This window comes from Tursiops truncatus, chromosome 5 (genome assembly GCF_011762595.2).
Source record: "Tursiops truncatus isolate mTurTru1 chromosome 5, mTurTru1.mat.Y, whole genome shotgun sequence".
In the NCBI taxonomy this organism is placed as follows: Eukaryota; Metazoa; Chordata; class Mammalia; order Artiodactyla; family Delphinidae; genus Tursiops; species Tursiops truncatus.
This window is the reverse complement of record NC_047038.1, coordinates 58,530,564-58,551,358: the sequence shown is the minus strand read 5'-3', so window position 1 is coordinate 58,551,358 and position 20,795 is coordinate 58,530,564. Positions and strand designations below refer to the sequence as shown.

Sequence of the window (20,795 nt, the reverse complement as noted above, 5' to 3'; positions counted from 1 at the left end):
ATGCCCATATGGTCCTTTGCTGAGAATATGGATCAGCAGGTCCACCTCTTGATAGGGAGTCACAAGTATCTGTCTTCTAACCATCCTTAGTCCTAGAAATTTTTGGCTTTTCACATCCCACATCAAAAGATAACCACTATCCACAATCATGTACATAACACATTCAGCTCTTAAAAAAATATTTGTGTGTAATTTGGAGATAAGAGAAAACTCATATCTGTAGAACTGCTGAAAGCTCTAGCCAGAGGGAGGTGAGAGAAAAGAAAAAAAATGTTATTTTTCTGACACTTCTGACACTTTATTATATTTGTCTATTATTCCATGAATAAGACGCTGTCTTGATTACTGTAGCTTTATACTATAGCTTTCATAAAGTTGGGTAGAGTCAGTCCTCCTACTTTGTTCTTCTCTTTCAATATTACATTAGCTATTCTGGGCCTTTTGCCTCTCCATATAAACTGAGAATCTGTTTGTGGATATCCAGAACATAATTTTCAGGGATTTTGATTGGGATTGAATTCAAATTATAGATTGACTTGGGAAGAAATGACAACTTGACAATAATGAGCCTTCCTATCTATGAATATGGAATATCTCTCCATTTACTTACTTCTTCTTTTATGTCTTTCATCAGAGTTTTATAATTTTCCTCATATATATCTTACACGTTTTGTTTGATTTACATATAAGTAATTTTTGAGTGCTAATGTTAATGGTTTTATGTCTTTAATTTTAAATTCCTCTTGTTTATTGTTCACATATTAGTTGTTTTTTACAGTTGCATTTGTTCTTCTCCATTTTTGTTTATCACAGTCTACCTTCATATAGCCATTTAACATATAGTGGAAGACCTTATATATTTTCATGTTGTTCTATCCATTCTTTGTTATCAATGTCATTCATTTTACTTTTGTACACATAACCGACATAGCACATCTTTAGTTTTTTTTGCATTAGACAACAGAAAAAAATGACTTTTATACTTAACCTTATTTTTACTATTTCTTATGTTCTTTATTTATGTAGATATAAATTTTCATCTGGTATCATACTGTTCTTTCTGAAGAACTTTAACATTTCTTGTAGTGCATATCTGTTGGCAATAGATTCTATCAGGTTTGATTCTCTGAGTAACGTCTTCATTTTACTTTCATTTATGAAAAAATATTTTCACCAGGTAAAAATTCTGGGATTAAATATTTTTTCTTTCAAAACAGAAAGATGTGGTTCCATTATCTTCCATCCTGTATAGTTTCTGATAAGAAATATGCTATAGTTCTGATTTTTGTTCTTTAGTATACAATTCCCTGTCTCCCTATTTGGATGTTTTAAAAAGTTTCTCTTTTCAGCTGTATGAATATGACGTGTCTAGACATTTTAATTTTTCGATTGGTTGTTTTCTGTTTACCTGTTTTTTTTTCTAATCCTGTTTGTGTTTGCTGAGATTCTTGGTTATGTTGTCTATTGAATTTCATTAATTTTTGAAAATCACTGGCATTTCTCTCTCTAAATATTTCTTCTACCCTGTTTTCTCAATCAGAGACTTTAAATTACATATATGTTTATACCATTTGATGTTTATTCACATCTTATATACATTATCAATATTTTTTCTCTTTTTCAGTTTCAATAATTTCTACTTACCTATCTTCAAATTCACTGATGATTTCCTCAGCTCTATCCAGCCTGCTGATTCATTTTTTGAAGGAAATATTTATCTCTGATGTTAGTTTTTTCTTTACTTTTAAAAAATATTTTCATTTATTTCTTCTTTATATCTGAGTGAGAAAGAAAAACGTTGAGTATCTCACTGAATCATAGTTAAATAGAATCAGGCTTCATAAACAATAAAAACCAGAGGTTTTCTGGGAATCCAGTTAGCACAAGCTAATGTAAGTTCTTATCAGAGAATTATTTTCAGGATACCTTGAGTTGTTATGATTAGTATTCAAGTTGAAGGGAAATAGATTTAGGTTGACCTGGCCTGGGTCATATTCCTATACTTTCTAGTGCTGAGGGATTACCACACTTTTATGAATTGCTAGACAAAATACAAAATGGAGAAAGGTAATTTTCCAATGGAAAATATAGGTCCTTTACTTACTGAAATAATTTTTCTGGCTACTTTTTTTCTCATATCTCTTACAGGTGAAATCCTTCCTATCTCTCATAGTCTATTTTGACTACTAAATTTTCTATGATATCTTCCCAGATTCATACCATCAAAGTCATTAATTTTTTTCTCTCTGTTCTCCAGGAAGGTCATGGCACAACAGTATGCAGGAAACATTACATTGTCTTATGATTACTTACGTTTCCTCAAATTTCTTCCTTGCTAGATTTTGAGATATTAGTATCATGTCCTCTCCCTTTTACTTAGTTTACTTCAAATAAGTATGTGCTATTTCAATGAATGAATGAATGAATGCACTACAGGAAAGAAATGAATTTCTCTTACACTTAGATAGAGCAGTGTATTTAAGAAAATAAAGCCCCATATTGTGTGAGTATGTACAAAAGCACACATACCTCTCCAAGATTGTTGTGGACATTTTACTTATAGTCTAGAAGATTAAATAAGGCTCTTAAAGAACTACAAGCAATGGTTATGGTCTATTTTATAGTAAAACATACTTAATCTTGCAGGATTTTAATTTACACAGTTATCCTTAGATCATGTTTTCCATTATCCACATGAGATGAAAATATTTGTACTTGATTTGGAAAAATAGCTCATAATAATGAAATTAATACTAGTTTCAATGTAGCTTTCAAGCATTATAGAATGAGACCGAGATTAGGATTGACATATATACACTAATATGTATAAAATAATAAGAACCTGCTATATAAAAAAATAAATAAAATTCAAAAATTCAAAAAACAAAAAAGGAATGAGACCGCACTAATCTTTAATAAAATGAGACAATCAGGCAAATTTTCATTTCAAAGGAACTGGCACAGGTGGCAAATCGACCAACATATACATGGCCAAAGAAGATTAAAAAATATCTGTCCCATTGCCAACTTGTACAAAAACTCCTTGATTCTATAGAGAATAAACTTTCATCTAAAAACCAACTGTGAAGTTTGAAAATGAATGCTTTAATGTCCTTAAGGTTCCAAATGGACGGAGGACTCTAAAGATATTATTAGCATTTCAAAAGCAGACCAAACAAGTGATGAGAGCCTCTGAAGACTACAACCCAAGTATGCATTCAAGGTGTGACCAAAGCAGCTTTTATGTAACTTAGACTTTTCTTCAGGGTCCACCAAAACTTCTCCTCATTTCTAACATATATTTTGTGCTATTTCGTCTAGGTCCCTGTGTCTTTCTTTCTTGCTTTTCTCAGGGTCACTTTCTATGTTTCCACCTAATACACATACACATATACATCTACAGACACACACAGACATATATGTTACAAAGAGAGGGACAAAGAGAGAAAGAGCGCGTATGCGTCAGGGTCATATACTCTGTTAGACTTTGAACAAAACAACAAAATCAATTTTTGATTTCCTTTTTCTTTCTTAAGACCTCTTAACTTCAGTGTATACATGTCCCACATTTTTAAAAAAATTCTGTGACTAAAATATTCTGTTGTTGATTTAAAAAATCATTACAACGAATTAAAGAAGAATGATAGAAATCAGAATTGTCTTTTGCATAAACACAATAATTTTTATCAATCTAAATATGATAAGCAAAAGAAATGAATATGGAAAAAAAAACAGTTAAAATTTTCATTTTTAATTTATCAAATTAATTGTCATCAGCAATAACTATGTGTCCTTGACATACAAAGTGCTATGCTGGTGCTTGGATTGGGTAATTGAAAAAAATCAGATGTGAGTTCCATCACTGATACAGGCTTAATTTTGATTCTATTAAATTAGAAAAAAATGACAATGAAAGACTTAGTAGTATCAAGGTATTATTCTACTGCCCCCTTTTAAGCTACCTCAAATAATATTTAAATTACATTCAGGTTTACCCCTTACTTATGTGGCTCCAACCTCCCCTTGGGAAACATATTCAGTTCTTTCCACAGCAGAACTATCTGGCAGGAATAGTTGTGCAAATAATAGGCAGGAACGAACCTGAAGGTTTTGTCTACGTATTGGGCATTGAGTTGGGGGAAAGTGTATTGCCCACTTTTCATGGCAGAAATGACTGGCCATGGTGAGGCCCAACTGTAATCCCACTGCCTCATTGAGTAAAACAGGGTCAATGAGCAGGTTCCTCTCTTTTCAATAAGTGAAAGAAACAGCAGAGGAATACAATATTTGTTAAAACATTTCCCTTTATAAGCATTATATGTTTCAGTTGTTGCAATAAGGTGAAATTTATCTTTTCTTTCAGAAGGCTGCACCCAGCTTGTGATTTCATTTAATTGAGAGCAATAGTTAAAAATCACAGTTTGTTTTTCCACTTTTTATCCACAATGTGAGGAAGAATAATGAAATCACGGTTAGTGTTGTGTCTTCAGCTTATAAAGGGGATTTTGATCAAAAGTCTCTAAGTACAAATATGTATTTAAGAAGAAGTAGGGAATGACACCTACTCACAAGAGGCATATTATTTTGTAGGACAGAAGGGATATGTAATAAAATATGCCAAAGAGTGATGTGATAAGCACATTAGGAATGATGCATATAAACCATTACACAAGTTAAGAGAAGGAACAGATGATTTCTTATTATTATAAGCAGGGAAAACTTCAGGAATTTGTTGGTTTTAGTAGTTCCTTGAAAGATAAAGCTACTGATAGTTAATAAAATAGAGTGAGAAAATGCATGGATAAGGAAAAGTATGAAGATTAGAGAAAGGCAAATATTTTAATAAATCACATGTATGATTTTTACTGGGGAAATAGTGTGAAATGAGGCTTGGAAAAAAGATCCAGACCATAGATGTCTTGAATATTCAGTACATAGTTTTATTTGATTTTCTTGGCAAAGTGAATCCCTAAAGTTTTAATGGCAGATCTACTTGATCTAAGAACTATATTGCAAAAAGTCTACTCTGATGGTGACCTGAGAGATTAAATGAGATTATATGATATTCTCATAGGGACAAAGACAATCCTTACTTCTTTTATAATCACATACTGCTTTATTGCAAATTGATTTATTGTTTATTCAATACTCAATTTATTGTATTGTAATTATTTGCATATTGATCTACAAAAAATAGAGAATTTCTAGTGAGCATATCTAGTTTCCATATCTTTTACACCAGTGGAATGCTAAGCCCACAGTAAATACACACCAGATAAAGAAATAACTCTGCTAGGAAAGAAGGAAAATAAAAAGTCAAAAAAGTAACCATAGAGGTTTTGAATACTCAGAAAATAGTGATGTTTTTGACAGAAGGTGCAACAACAGGAGAAGACCCTAGCTTGGGGTAGAAAGAGAGTAAGTCTAGTTTTAAACACATTAAGGCAGAAAATATTGATGGACTATTTAGATCAGAAATGTCCAGAAAGCATTTATTAGCAGCTGGATTATATTCTGGGGGAAAAAGAGATGAACAGATACTCCAAGGATTAGGCCAAAATGAGAAGAAAAACCTCTGAGTTGAAAAGAAAGTTAAGAAGTAACAATGGTAACCAGTACATATAATGTTTCTCTGAAAAAAATTTGGAAATTTGGGACTTTAATTCTGTAATAATATTGTAATTTTATGACTTATTTTCAATGGATAATGTAAGAACTATCAAACCAGAAATAATTTTCTACATAATGAACAAAGCAGTCATATAGGAAAAATGAAAAAAAAAAAAAACAGAATCATAGAAAGGATAGAATCATCAAAACTCAATGAAACTAAAATCCATAGAATGTAAATGTTTTGCCAAAAATTACAGTTAATTAATAGCCAAAGTAGTATGCTTTAAATGTAGATTCTCGTTTTCTTTCCCAAGTTTTCCCCTTTTTTTTTTTTTCTTTTTTGGTGGTACGTGGGCCTCTCACTGTTGTTGCCTCTCCCGTTGCGGAGCACAGGCTCCGGACGACGCACAGGCCCAACGGCCATGGCTCACGGGCCCAGCCGCTCCGCGGCATGTGGGATCCTCCCGGACCAGGGCACGAACCCGTGTCCCCTGCATCGGCAGGCGGACTCTCAACCACTGCGCCACCAGGGAAGCCCTTCCCTCTTTTTAAACATTTCCAATTTTTTATTCTTTTACTGCTTATATTCATATTTTATAATATCAATTGTTAATAGGAAATAGATGCAAACCTGATTTATCATCATTGCTTTGTTTGTTAGTTGTTTTCCATTGCTGAGAGGTGTTCAGATTTTCTCTTTGACCTTGAGGTTTGAATATTTCCTACCTGAAGTGTGTCCCAGGACACTGCAAGGTATACTGCCTTTTACTTTGAGAGAAAGAAGAAGTCACTGGAGGGTTTGAACAGAGAAATGCCATGATGTGCCAAACATTTAACAGGATTATACAGGTTGCTGTGTTGTGAATAGGCTGACTCCAGGGAGCACGGGTGGTAGAATCTGGGAGAACAGCTTGGAGGTGATTGCAATCACCTCACCAAGAGAAGATAGCCGCTTGTTTGATGGTGGCTTCCTAGTGAGGGAAGTGAGAAGAAACACTGGAATTTGGGATATATTTAAAGTTAGGATTTGATGAGATATTGGACGTATGGTGTGAGATAAAGAGAAGACCAGAAGATAACAAGGATTTTGGCCTCACAACTGGAAAGGTAGCTGAGTTGATTTTAATAGAGATGAAATTTCCTAAGTCCATTACCAAAAAGCTTTTCACTTACTTTCCCACTAAAAGAAATCTGATAATATCGCCTGTCTTCTGATGGTGTCAGTTTTCTCCTTATTTATTGTTTTCAGCTTATATATTTCTGCACTCATTGTAGTCTCAGAGGAAGAGGAGAAAATAGCATAAATTTACATTTTTACTGGAATGTCTACAAAGCGTTTTTCAGAATTTGAGAAATTGATACGAGGCAATAATTTGCCATTTTTTCAACAAATAAAAGATATCCTCAATTTACTTACTATTTTTTAATTAAGTTTAATATTAAAAAGCAATACTATATGTATTACACACAGAGATAGTAACACAAAGCAGAAAATAGTGTGTTTTTTCATGTTACGGACACCTAGATTCAAATCTCATTTCCTCTCTTATAATCATAAAACCCTGGCCAAGTATGGTATATTTTCAAAACAGTTTTCTTATATGTGAATTGAGATAATTAAATTTATCTATGTCATAGATTGTTTGAAAATTAAATTTAAAATTACATGTGCAGTACATAATACAATACTTAACAGGGCTTGATGTGTAATAAGGGCTCAACAGGTTTTAAATAATTTATTATTTATCCATGATTAAGAACTAATCAATTTCAGAGTCACTAGTTTTAAACTAAATACTGTTTTTCTACCATCTTTCCAACTAATGGAAGGCAAAACAATTATACTTTTCCTTCATTTTGTTTTAAGTTAGTACATAATGGGACTCAGACAAATACAGAGATTAGTAGTTTGAGTGGCTTCACCTCACAATGACTGTTTGTAATTTTCACAATGAAAATTTTGTGAATGTTTCACAGGTAATCATCACAACAAATGCCCAGGCATGTGTCTGAAATGATGCCTGACAGAATAAATATATTCAGTGAATAACACTATGTGACAAATCACTAGTAATATATAAATTAATGCAAGAATTATTTATTAATACCCTGTGTCTTGATGCATGTCATTCTTTCTTTCTTTTTTTTTTTTTTTTTGTGGTACCCAGGCCTCTCACTGTTGTGGCCTCTCCTGTTGCGGAGCACAGGCTCCAGATGCGCAGGCTCAGCGGCCATGGCTCATGGGTCCAGCCGCTCCGTGGCATGTGGAATCTTTCCAGACCAGGGCACAAACCCGTGTCCCCTGCATCAGCAGGCGGACTCTCAACCACTGTGCCACCAGGGAAGCCCTCTGTCATTCTTTCTTGATGAGGGATTTACCTCAAAGATTCTTTCTACATGTATAGAACAAAATAATTAGTGCTGTGTTTAGGCACCATGTTTAGACTGTGTTGAGTATCTGATGTATCCAAGGTTGTGGCTATAGGCATTTATATATATTCAAAGTATTTCACAACTGGTACAAGATGGACTTCAACAAGTCAGAAAAGAAGGTATCTGCATACAATCTGTGTGCATAAGAGTGTGGGAGAAGCTGAACAGCAGTACTCAGATAATCTCCTATTTGATCTTTACACAGGGCAGATGTAATCAGCCTTCCCCCACTTGACTGATGAAAAAGTATAGAGACCAGTAACTTATTCAACAGCAGAGAATTAGGAAGTTTAAGAACTGGAATTTGAACCCAAGATTATCCAAAAAACAAGTCATGGGTTGTTTTTACTGTTTACCTTTCAATCACTATAGCTTTACAGGTGGCTTACCTTTAAAATTTATTAAAATTTGTTTAACCAATGCAGACTTAAAAATTTTACATTGAAAAAATACTGCTTAGATGTTATAAAGTAGAGATAAGAGTGTGGTATCACGGAAATTCCTTTTACTGGATCTGAAATTCTGGATATTTTCTCAGCATGATTTGGTAATGTCAAAAAATTTTTGTGGCCTCAGTGCATTTTACTGGCCTGATAGATTTTGTCTTGTTTCCAAAAGGATGTGATAACTTAACCAAGGATTATGAGTAAATAAATAAGGACTAATGGTGCTCTAAATCTTTTTATAAAGAAACAAAGTATTCCCCCAAATCAAGATCATGCATGCAAATATTGCACAAAAGTAATGAAAGTTTTGACTTTCAGGAAAATTTATAAATGGAGAAGGTGACATGATGTAGAATGTACTCACTGAAGCTACAAAATATAAAAGCATGATATAAAACTTTGAAGACACATCGTTTCTGTCAAAAAGATCAGTATTATGCTTCAAAATTCCATCACAGAGCACCCAGCTTTTATTGCAAAGCCTGAGAACATATATTAGAGAAGTGTGTAATCTGAAATTTTATATAAGCAGATGAAATTCAGGTTCACAGAGGCTGTGTTTTTCATATAGACCTCAGGAGCATAATTCCTTTAATGTAGCTTTCCTTAGACAGCAGTAACATTCTGGCAGTAGGTATTGTTTCACATGAAACATTTGACACCGCTCTTAGAGGTTTCTTGTGTACCCAGTGGCCCCAGTTGGTATGCAGGCTATACACATAGTTTAAATAGTTCTCTCGAATTCTGGCAATTTCTGACAAACTGGAAATCCCAGCAGGAACTAAAAATGGCATTGACAGCTATGGGATGGTCTGCATTGTATTTCACCTTCCAGCATTTTTACTCTTTCAATAAAGTATATCATCAAGAGGGATGGGAGGCCTGTCAGGTCACAAATACACCACAAATGAAAAATGACAGAAATTTTGCTTTTTGTATAAATAGGGTCTGATGTGAAGCTTAGTTAAAGTCATCCAGATTCTTGTATAAAATTGAGAAATAGAGCAAATTTATTGTGATGTTTCAAAATATATTTGGATTTGAGGAATGAGTGATTCTACCACAAAATATCATAATAAATTTAATAAGATCTTATGCCATGGAGCCTTGCCCCATCCAGAGTGGAACCTATGGCTTGCCTGTCAGCCTCTCATTTCTAGGAACTGTTCTCTTCACACATATAGTTACTGGGCAGCTCCATGAAGTCCTTTCCTTAATATATTAATATTCCTGAATAGCTGCTCTTAAAGCATAGGGGTAGGGTAATTATGACCTAGAATATGTCAACCAATCCCTTTCTTGAGGATTTAGAATCGAGAAAAAAAATAGTATGTCATTCTCTCTTGGGTGACAGGACCAGTGATATCAAAACTCAGGAAGTATGTATTGAACAAATTCCATCTGTAACTTTGGAAAAGAAGCAATAGAAAGACTCATATAGAAATACTCAAAAAGCAGACATGCAGAAAGGAACGGAGTAAAAGAGAAAATTCATCGGTTCCCTATGCCCAGCTTCAATCCATTTTTGAAACCCATTTCTTTTCTGAGATATGCATCCTTTGTCTCTGTAAGAAGTTCCTTTGGTTTTCCTAACCTAATGCAAGGTGCTGATTAAATCAAAAGAGTTATCACTGATATTCTATACTAATGGAAATAAACAGTTTCTATCATGCCCCTTCTGGAAGAAAGCATACATTAAACAAAAATCTTATGATAATGGAGAATACTTGTATAATAAGTACCACATTAAGTTTTATGTCAGATAATCAGAGTAACAGAGTAGAAAGATATGTGTTTTAAAGCCAAAAATATAGACTCTGACTCTTATCAAATATATGGTCTTCGATTAATTATTTAAACTTTCTTCATCTTAGTATTGTCTTAGGCAGATTTATTATGTGTAGTAACATAGGTCCCCACATTCAGAATGGCCTTGGGATTTAATGTTCTGTTTTCATCATGTTGAAAGTCTTAATAATTTTATCTTCCAATTTATGTTTTGTAAGTGAAGGTTGATGGGACAATGGAGCTGGCACCGGGTGCTTAGAGTCTTGGCTCATGTAACTCTGCTTCCTACTGTCCTTAACCTCCCCAGGGTGGGTACTTCTCCATAAACTTCTGATATTCTTACACCCTATACCCCACTCAGACTCCTTCTCCCCACACCTGCTTTGCATCTGTAGCTGTCCTGCCCAGGGCTGCAACTGGGTTGCATCACTGCACTGGAGCAGGGAGCGTCCTGTATTCTATCATCACCCTTTGCCCCTGCTGGGAGCCTGGGTGCAGGGACTGTCATGTCTGATTGAGATTCTTGGGGATCATCCATCTACAGTGCACTGTGGCAGTAGGCCATGAAAAAAAAAATATTGACTTTCTTAGCATTTTTCTTTTACTCTGGGCCCTGCAAATTATGTAGCTAGCCTGGCTTTGGGGCAGAATAAGGCTCTCGTCCTGATTCCAAACAAGGAGTTAGCCTTTTCTAGGCTTTTCTAATAAAAGATGTTGGTTGGATTTCTAAGAATCAATTTGTATATGAGTATTTTGGTGAAATAAAAGCAAGTCATGAGGTGGGCAGAATAAGGGAAATACTGAAGAGAAGAAAGCATGATGTCTCTCTCCTCTGGATCACTTCCTATAGCTTCCTAGCTGGTGTGTCACCATTTGCTTGCAGGACAGTAGATAGTTATTCTCAGCAGGGAGCAGCCTCCTCTGATTTAACCCATTGCATTGCACAGTCATTTTTATTAAACAAAAGATTAAGAAAGAACATGGAGTTAGAGGAAATGCAGGATGTCGAAACATTATGGAAAAGTTAAGATGAATTAAATTGGTCAATGTAAAGCACATAGGAAACTATACTACAGAGTAAGTGTTTGATATATAGACATTATTATTCATATAATATTTGATGAAGTGGCAGCTGAAAACCACCTGCATGGTGTTATACTTCTGTCCAAGTAAACATATTGAAGTCCTATCATAAATGAGTTAGCTCTTGATTCTCTACGGTAAAGAGAGATATGGATAAGTTGATATAGTGGTAATTCATAAATGTTTAAAGACTTCATTTTGGACAGTATTTTCAAGCCCTTTCTTAGCAGTTCTGCTAACATAAGAAGCAATATTGATTTAATTTTCACCTCTTCTATATGTCACTGCTAACTTGCTAGTAAAAGTGCTAAGAAGCAGTGAAATAGCCAAAAGGCAGACAGGGACTAAAAGAAAAAAGAGAATATAAGGGGTTGACTTATAGACTGGCAACCCATGGATTATATAAAATCTGACTGTATCTATACACATAGATACATTCTTAGACATTGAGTACATGTAAAATTCTGGTCAACTTTTAAATAAGACCCTTTTGACTTGGTAGTGTTTTGATTGGCTGAATACAACCAAATAAACCAATATTTGAATAATTATAGTGGTTTATATAAAGAAGGATTTAGATGAGTTAAACAGTTTATATTAGTCACTTTTTAAATCCTCAAATTTGTCTAACATTGCAACCACATCTCTATTATAATTATACAGTCATCTCTCATAACTCTTTATATAAATCCTGTTATTATGCACAACAAATAACATTAATTAGATAAGTTTGAAGTTGAGGAGGTGAGATTCCATAGCCAAACTCTGTCGGGTTACTTATGTCCATACCAATGCACAGATGATGGAATTGTGTAGCACGAAGCTATTGTTGAGACTGTTGACTGCCTATCATTTCATCCATGAGAAAACCAAGGAGTAAAGATAGTGAATTTCTAGTTCATGATTACACAATAAATAATAAAGCCAAGTCTAGATAATAGAGACTCACTGCTATCTAAAATCAAACCAATGTTTGCTATTATGTAGAATCTGAAAAGTTAATCTACACATATAACTACTTACTCTATAATTTACATCTTTTCCTAACAAATTATATCATCACTTCCCATAATTCATAGCTTATGTAAATTCAAAAGTAAAATAAAACTTAGAACCTCATGTAATGAGATCACACAAGATAAACTTGTTTGCTTGAGGGCAAGCAAGGTCTTGAAATCAATCCATTTCGCTACCAAGCTAATATTTTATTTCCTTCTGTGTATGATAAATATGTTAATGTCATTCTGAAAACTTTGAGATATGAGTACAATAAATCATTTCAGTGGCCTTTTAAGAACTGAACTATGAGGGAAATCTAATAGGTACAGGAAATCCCATTTGATGTCATCATTTTAGAGCCAAAGATCTGATTAATATTCATTGGCTTTGTCTGAAATCGAAAGAGTATGATGTTTATCAACATATAATGGTGTTTGTTCATTACATTGATTTTTATTATGAGTTTTCACAATTTGAAATAATAACTACAAAAACAACTCAAATGGATTTCTGGTTGTTCATTGTTTATAGCATCTGTAGAAAATATGTTGGCATGACACAACTAGCATGTTTTATTTAAAATTAAAGGGAAAATAGTACTAATTATAAACATTGTCTATAATGGAGCTTTGTGGTTTACATAATTACATTTTGTAAAAGAAAGGAGGCAAGCTTGGTCTGACTTCATTTTTCCATCAGAAAGGATCTGACTGTCTTCCTCTCATGGTACCAGCTGCACTGTTCTTTGCATGAGATCAGTGTGCTTCATTTCAATAGCATGAAGAGACAGTTTACTTTCTAAGAGCTGCCTCTTGCAAACTGTGCCAGGGGAAGGATAATTTTGCTCTCTATAATAGCATGCAGAAGGCTAGTCCTGTGCAGAAATTTTGCTTCACAAGCTGTGACTAGACCAGAACTGCCACCAGAACTCCCAGTCTTAAATAAAAAGTCATTTTTTTGCCATTGTTCTCAAGGAGCATTTTCCAAAATATTGATAAATAAATAAATGTATAAATGAATAAAAAGTTGGATAAAAAATGAAATAATTTATTTTGTGGCTTCTAACCTTAGGTTTCCTCTTATTTTTTGTATGCAGGAAAAAAATATACATTAAGACACACAAATGAATTCAAATTGACGTAAAAATTAAAATGACCTGGTTAAATATACTTCATTTAAAATTTCAAAGTAGTCAATGAGAAGACCTCAAATAAATATTCCAAGTGTCAACTACAAATTGGTACTTGTCATTGGCACTTGCCATCTACCTCTAAAAGCATTAAATCATGAGCTGCTGCAATTCCTGGCTTTCAACATCCCCTGAAAGGAGTTCAGGGTGGAGAGCAGAAAAGAGGTACTCTATGCTCTGGAAAAAACTGGCAGAACAGGTCTTCAGAGAGTTAGATATTTTCAGGAGATGACTTTATGAGCCCAATTCTTGTATCTTCTCATATCTAGAAAAGCACTAACATCTTTCATGGTGACATGAGCTCCTCATGAGTAGCAGTAACCATCATGAAACTAGCAGAAACTTTCTGGAAAAAATATGTGCTTGATTGTATGTACTCCCCCCTTCACCAAAATCACATATATACTGACCTTCCCCCCTACCTCTTTGGAGCAGTTTCTCAGAGCTATCTGAAATGCTGTCTCCCAAGCTATAATCCTCATTTTGCCTCAAATAAAACTTAACTCACAACTCTCACATTGTGCATTTTTTAAGTTGGCACAAGTATTGTAAAGCTATATCTTTTCCTCAATATATATCAGCATATTGAAAATAGAACTTTTTTTTTTAATGTTTAAGAGAAAAATTGTATAGAGTGAAAGGAAATTCACAGAATATACATCAGTAACACAGGATGTGTATAAGGACTTTTTGGTGATCTTTCCATATCCTAGATTCTGTCTGTTTTTCAGGCAAATTGACCTATATGTCTGAGATAGCATTCATCTATACCTCCTTAGAGCCTAGAGCAGTGTCTTCTAATGAAATGGATCCTTATAATTATGACAGCTTTATATCATGCTATATTTACTGAAATTGACAAATTCTAGGTTCTGCTTTGATGTTTTGCTCACTGCATTACCTTGAATAAGGTAATTCATAGATTGGTTTCCTTTTTATCCACATCTGTAAAGTGAGGAGAAGGCTAATAAATATCTACAGGCAAGTTACCCACAGTCTAACATAATACCTAATGAAAATACCTGATGACATTTCTTTTTTTTTTTTGCGGTATGCGGGCCTCTCATTGTTGTGGCCTCTCCCGTTGCGGAGCACAGGCTTTGGACACGCAGGCTCAGTGGCCATGGCTCACGGGCCTAGCCGCTCCGTGGCATGTGGGATCTTCCTGGACCCAGGGCACGAACCCGCGTCCCCTGCATCGGCAGGCAGACTCTCAACCACTGCGCCACAAGGGAACCCCTGACATTTCTTGATGAATAATTTTAGTAATGAATTATATATGAAAAGTCAATTAATAAAATACTTAGTAATAAACCTACCTAAGGAGGTAAAAGACCTGTATTCAGAAAACTATAAGACACTGATGAATCAAAGATGACACAAACAGATGGGGAGATATACCATGTTCTTGGATTGGAAGAATCAATATTGCCACAATGACTATACTACCCAAAGCAATCTACAGATTCAATGCAATCCCTATCAAATTACCAATGGCATTTTTCACAGAATTAGAACAAAAAAATTTACAATTTCTATGGAAACACAAAAGACCACAAATAGCCAAAGCGGTCTTGAGAAAGAAAAACAGAGCTGGAGGAATCAGGCTCCTGGACTTCAGACTATACTACAAAGCTACAGTAATCAAGACAGTATTGTACTGGTACAAAAACAGAAATATAGATCAATGGAACAAAATAGAAAGCCCAGAGATTAACCCATACACCTATGGTCACATAATCTATGACAAAGGAGGCAAGAGTATACAATGGATAAAAGACAGTCTCTTCAATAAGTGGTGCTGGGAAAACTGGACAGCTACATGTAAAAGAATGAAGTTAGAACACTCCCTAACACCATACACAAAAATAAACTCAAAATACATTAAAGACATAAATGTAAGAGTGGACACTATAAAACTCTTAGAGGAAAACACAGGAAGAACACTCTTTGACATAAATCACAGCAAGATCTTTCTTGACCCACCTCCTAGAGTAACGAAAATGAAAACAAAAGTAAATGGGACCTAATTAAACTTAAATGCTTTTGCAGAGCAAAGAAAACCATAAATGAGACGAATGGGAGAAAATATTTCCAAACAAAGCAACAGACAAAGGTTTAATCTCCAAAATATACAAACAACTCACGAAGCTCAATATCAAAAAAAAAAAAAAAAAAAAACCCAATGAAAAAATGGGCAGAAGACCTAAATAGACATTTCTCCAAAGAAGGCATACAGATGGCCAACAAACACATGAAAAGATGCTCAACATCACTAATCATTAGAGAAATGCAAAACAAAACTACAGTGGGGCACCACCTGACACCAGTCAGAATGGCCATCATCAGAAAATCTATAAACATTTAAGTGCTGGAGAGGGTGTGGAGAAAAGGGAACACTCGTGCACTGTTTGTGGGAATGTAAATTGATACAGCCACTATGGAAAACAGTATGGAGTTTCCTTAAAAAATTAAAAATAGAACTACCATACGACCCAGCAATCCCACTACTGGGCATATACCCTGAGAAAACCATAATTCAAAAAGAGTCATGTACCACAATGTTCATTGCAGCACTATTTACAATAGCCAGGACATGGAAGCAACCTAAGTGTCCATAGGCAGATGAATGGATAAAGAAGATGTGGCACATATATACAATGGAATATTACTCAGCCATAAAAGGAAAAAAATTGGGTCATTTGTAGAGATGTGGATGGACCTAGAGACTGTCATACAGAGTGAAGTAAGTCAGAAAGAGAAAAACAAATATCATATATTAATGCATATATGTGGAATCTAGAAAAATGGTACAGATGAACATATTTGCAGGGCAGGAATAGAGACACAGACGTAGAGAGCAGACATGTGAATATGGGGAGGGGGATGAATTGGAAGATTGGGATTGATGTATGTGCATGCCACATGTAAAATGGATAGCTGATGGGAACCTGCTGCATAGCGCAGAGAGCTCAGCTTGGTGCTCAATGGTGACCTAGATGGGTGGGATGGTGGGGTGGGAGGAAGGTCCAAGAGGGAGGGGATATATGTATACATATAGCTGAATCACTTCGTTGTACAACAGAAACTAACACAACATGGCAAAGTAACTATACCCCAATTAAAAAAAAAAGTCAATGATATAAAATAAAGGCAAGAGCAAAGAGAAAACATAAAAGGTCTGCAAAACATAATTCAGACTTGTTCTATGTATCTCCTGATAAAAGCAATAAAAGGACAAGCATATAAATGCAAAATAATATCTGTAGCCTTTAAAGCCATTCAGGACTTAGAAGAGAAGAATGCTGTAATTACAAAGCTATTTAGAAACATAATGTGAATCTTTTCTTTAGGGATTAGAAAAAGAAACTAACAAGGCAAAAATCTAACTACTCCTTGGTGAAAGTTTTTAATCAGTTCATAATGTAACCTGCTCTAGCAAACATTTATTTATTAGTAAATGTTAACAACACATATGTGTTGGTAATGTTTCCCCACTGCTAAGAATCACTTTTTAATGTGCCTGAAAATATTTTTGGAGCCAAAAACCTCTTTTGGAAGGTATTCCTGCTTACAAAGTCTATTGAATAGTTACAGGCTGAGAAAAGGAGATAGTATGAAGGATGATTGTTGTTATTTTAATATTATTAAAAACCTTAGAAAAAAGAAATCCTCGAGACAAGAAAAGGATTGGACATTTACTAAATTAAACTGAGGTGTAAATATCCTGAAAAATAAGGAAGGCTAAGTTGCATTAGGATAATTGATAACAAAAGAAATACTGAAATGTAACATAAATCAAATAATTTGCATTATCCAGAGCTAAGAAATAAATAACACAGTATAACTACTGTGCCCAATATGCAATAGAATTCAAGCCATCACTACAGAAACAAACAGCTTATATAATCTTAATACTCTATTAAACATAGTTCTATTTACTGAGCACACAGATGTGCCAGGTCCTCTAGGAGATGTTGATGTTTCAAAGATATCATTATTAAGCCATGAACCAGAATTCACAGTCTAATGGAAAAGATGTTGCCTATAAGTATCTAATTTCAATGCTAGGCAATAAAGGGCACACCTATACTGTTCCTCCTCACCCGCAATCTGTTTCTTCTATAAAATGTGCATAGCTCTCATCTGCTACTATGATCTAATTGGAATTTGTCATCTTCCTTGCTCAGGCTGTCTGGATTCAGTGATTTAATGGCTAGGATTTACTGAAGATGAGTTAAATACATACGCCAATCCATTGAATAGCCAGACCATTGATTACTTCCAGGATGGGCCTCTGATCCACACTAGGCCAATAGGCACCTTCCACTAGGATTCTTAACATGTTACTCTTTGATGGCAGATATATGCCTAGTTACTATAAGTGGCCTTATTTCCAACTGTGTAGAAAAAGCTGGAAGGGAACGTGTTATTAAGATATCTAAATACTGCTGCTATTTTTGTGCTGAGGCCTAGTTTTTCCCCTGCCTTTCCCATAATTTTACCATTTGAAATGATAGCTATTTTTTCTTAAGTCAGGTTGAGTTGCATTTCTGACCTTTACTGTCAAGATGGTCATTGATCATTTATTGTTTTCCATGTACGATTTCCACAAATAATTCATACTTATACAATAAAAAGAGGCTTTCTAAAGGTATTACATATATCAGGTTCTTCATTTATTGGGGGGTTTAAGGAAAACACTCAGATTATAGAAATAGTGAGAAAATATATTCACAATAAATTCATAATAGCTTTGGGGATACTTGTTCTTTTAAAAGTATTTTGCTAAGTGGGGGGCAGGGGTGTGTGTGGTGGTGGTGGTAATTCAGATAAGAGAAATTCCTGGGTGTTTCAGATGAACATTTATGCCCATTAGTATGGTCCTCTATTAGATTAAGAATTAATTTAAACATTCCTATATAGGATGCTCCTTCCCTACAGCAAAGTGCTATTCCAATAAGTTTTCCGTGTTAAGGAATACTGACAGCAGTCCCCAGTTATCTTTGAATGAGGATTTGAAGGCCCTCGGTGGTACAATATGTTCACACAGGCCACTATAAAAGATTATAAGAAGCAAAATGCTAGGGTGGGCTGACTGCAAGTTTTAGCGCAGAAGAAGATTCAGAGAAGGCCGGGGAGGTTTATACCCTCAAAAAGAGATTCAAAATCTTTATAAGCAAAATGATCACTTAACATGGATAGCTCATGGAAAAATACTAGGTTACTGGCAAAGTAAACAAATGATAGAGAATTTATTTTTTTACTTGAATGTAAATATTTTGTCTTAATTGTAGCACTCCAGGTTAAAAAATATATGTTTATCTTCTATATTTCCCCTTGGTAAAATAATATCTCATACTGTTAAATGAGTTTCATTTGTCTTCTGACTTATCTATTCTCAGAATACCATGTAACTTAATCAGCAAGATGATTTCAAAGTATTTCTGATTCAATTTTATCATTAAAGACATATCAGTGGCAGTATGGATGAATCTATTGTTCCTTCAATGCAGAAAATTATGACATCAACAAACCACTGATAATATAAAACTAAGCTGACATAAGTTGAACCTGTTTGTCTTCTTTTTACATAAATATTTTATTTTGCACTACATTATGGAAAAGTTGATATCAAAACAGAAAGTAATATTGGTATTACAATGAAATGCCTTCTCTAATTTAAATAATGTTAAGCAACGGTTGTCTAAGGGAGTTTTATGGAACTCCAGTTCTGTAGTGTGTCCTTTTTTAGCACTAATGTCCTCCACTATAAATGAGAAGCAGACAGATTATTTGTATCTTAAGGGTATGTGTGCATTAAATATGTTACATGCTTAAGATAAGGTCTGGCACACATTGTGTCCCAAACTATTATCAATTTAATTTTTATTAGAATTTTACTTGTATTATTATTGATGAATGAGAATATCTTATTATTTTCTTATTTCACATTTAGTTATAATTTTCATAGTAAAATAATATGCAAAAAAATTGACAATGAATTTGCTTCAAAAATATATGAGAAAAATATATATAAGAGAAGTCTTATTATGCTAGTATGCTAGCATTAAATGTTTGACAAGTATAAATTGCATTATATTCAAACGTAAGTATAGAAGAAAAATTAAAGAATTTTTTTTTTGCACACTGACAATAAGTAGGTAATAGAGATGATTTGGTTCCACTTGTCAAGGGGTTAAAATTTACACAATATTCAATATGATTTTAAGCAGTTTTGTTTTTCAAAATACTTTTGTAGTTTTTACTGTTACATCACTTTAAAACTGATGAAATCTAGAATAAAATAAGAATTTTCAGCTTTTAATCTAAATCAAAGAGGTTAAACTTCCCCAAAACTGTCAAATAAAATTTAAATGTGAAAACAAAATAGACTTTTGGCACCATTCAGTATTATCATATCACTGTCTAGTAGAAAACATATCCCATGCGAATGTCTAAATATCCTCAATGAGTAGATCATTTAGGGAAGAATTTACTACTAGAAATTAAAATAAAAAAGGAAAATTGGTCATATTCTTACATTAACACTTGTGTCAGATATATTTTTGTTATAAAATTAATTGGGAATTTGGAACATCTTGATTGAATTCAGAACACATAAACAGAGTCCATAAAGACACCAACCATTCAGAACACGTCAACTGTAAACAACTGTTCAGACCACACCACAGCATTCTAGTTGAATGATCAATCCTCTTCATAAGTTAAATATAAACATGTTTCCTATGAAAACCATCATGCAAATATTGCTCTTAAATTTTAATTAGCTATGTTCATCATTTTATGACACAAACTGTCTGGTGTTAACATTTTCAAGGCTTTAATTAACAAGTACAAGAGGGTTTGCTTAATACTGTAATGTGGTAGAACATGATTTTATGTATCTATTTAAATACCCAAATATTATCTGAGAGCCATAGATTTATGTAAAAATTAAATATCTGTTCTAGTCAAATAATGTCACATTGACTTCATTTGCATTCATGAAGTTTCACAGCTGGAATATAAATGGCACTGTTCATTACAACATAAGTTTCTTTCCTTTTTTTTTTTTTTTGCGGTACGCAGGCCTGTCACTGTTGTGGCCTCTCCCGTTGCGGAGCTCAGGCTCCGGACGCGCAGGCTCAGCGGCCATGGCTCACGGGCCTAGCTGCTCCGTGGCATGTGGGATCTTCCCGGACCGGGGCCCGAACCCGTGTCCCCGGCATCGGCAGGCGGAC

General features: G+C 34.3%; 1 long non-coding RNA gene across 2 annotated transcripts in view; it reads right to left on the bottom strand.

Moving 5' to 3' along the window:
* Nucleotides 1-1,718: 1,718 nt before the first annotated feature.
* Nucleotides 1,719-20,795, bottom strand: part of LOC141278686 (uncharacterized) — a 196,973-nt gene continuing 177,896 nt past the window's right edge. For both annotated transcript variants that reach the window (XR_012331726.1, XR_012331727.1), the window contains one exon: nt 1,719-1,778. This is a non-coding gene — a long non-coding RNA (uncharacterized lncRNA). The remainder of the gene's footprint in view (nt 1,779-20,795) is intronic.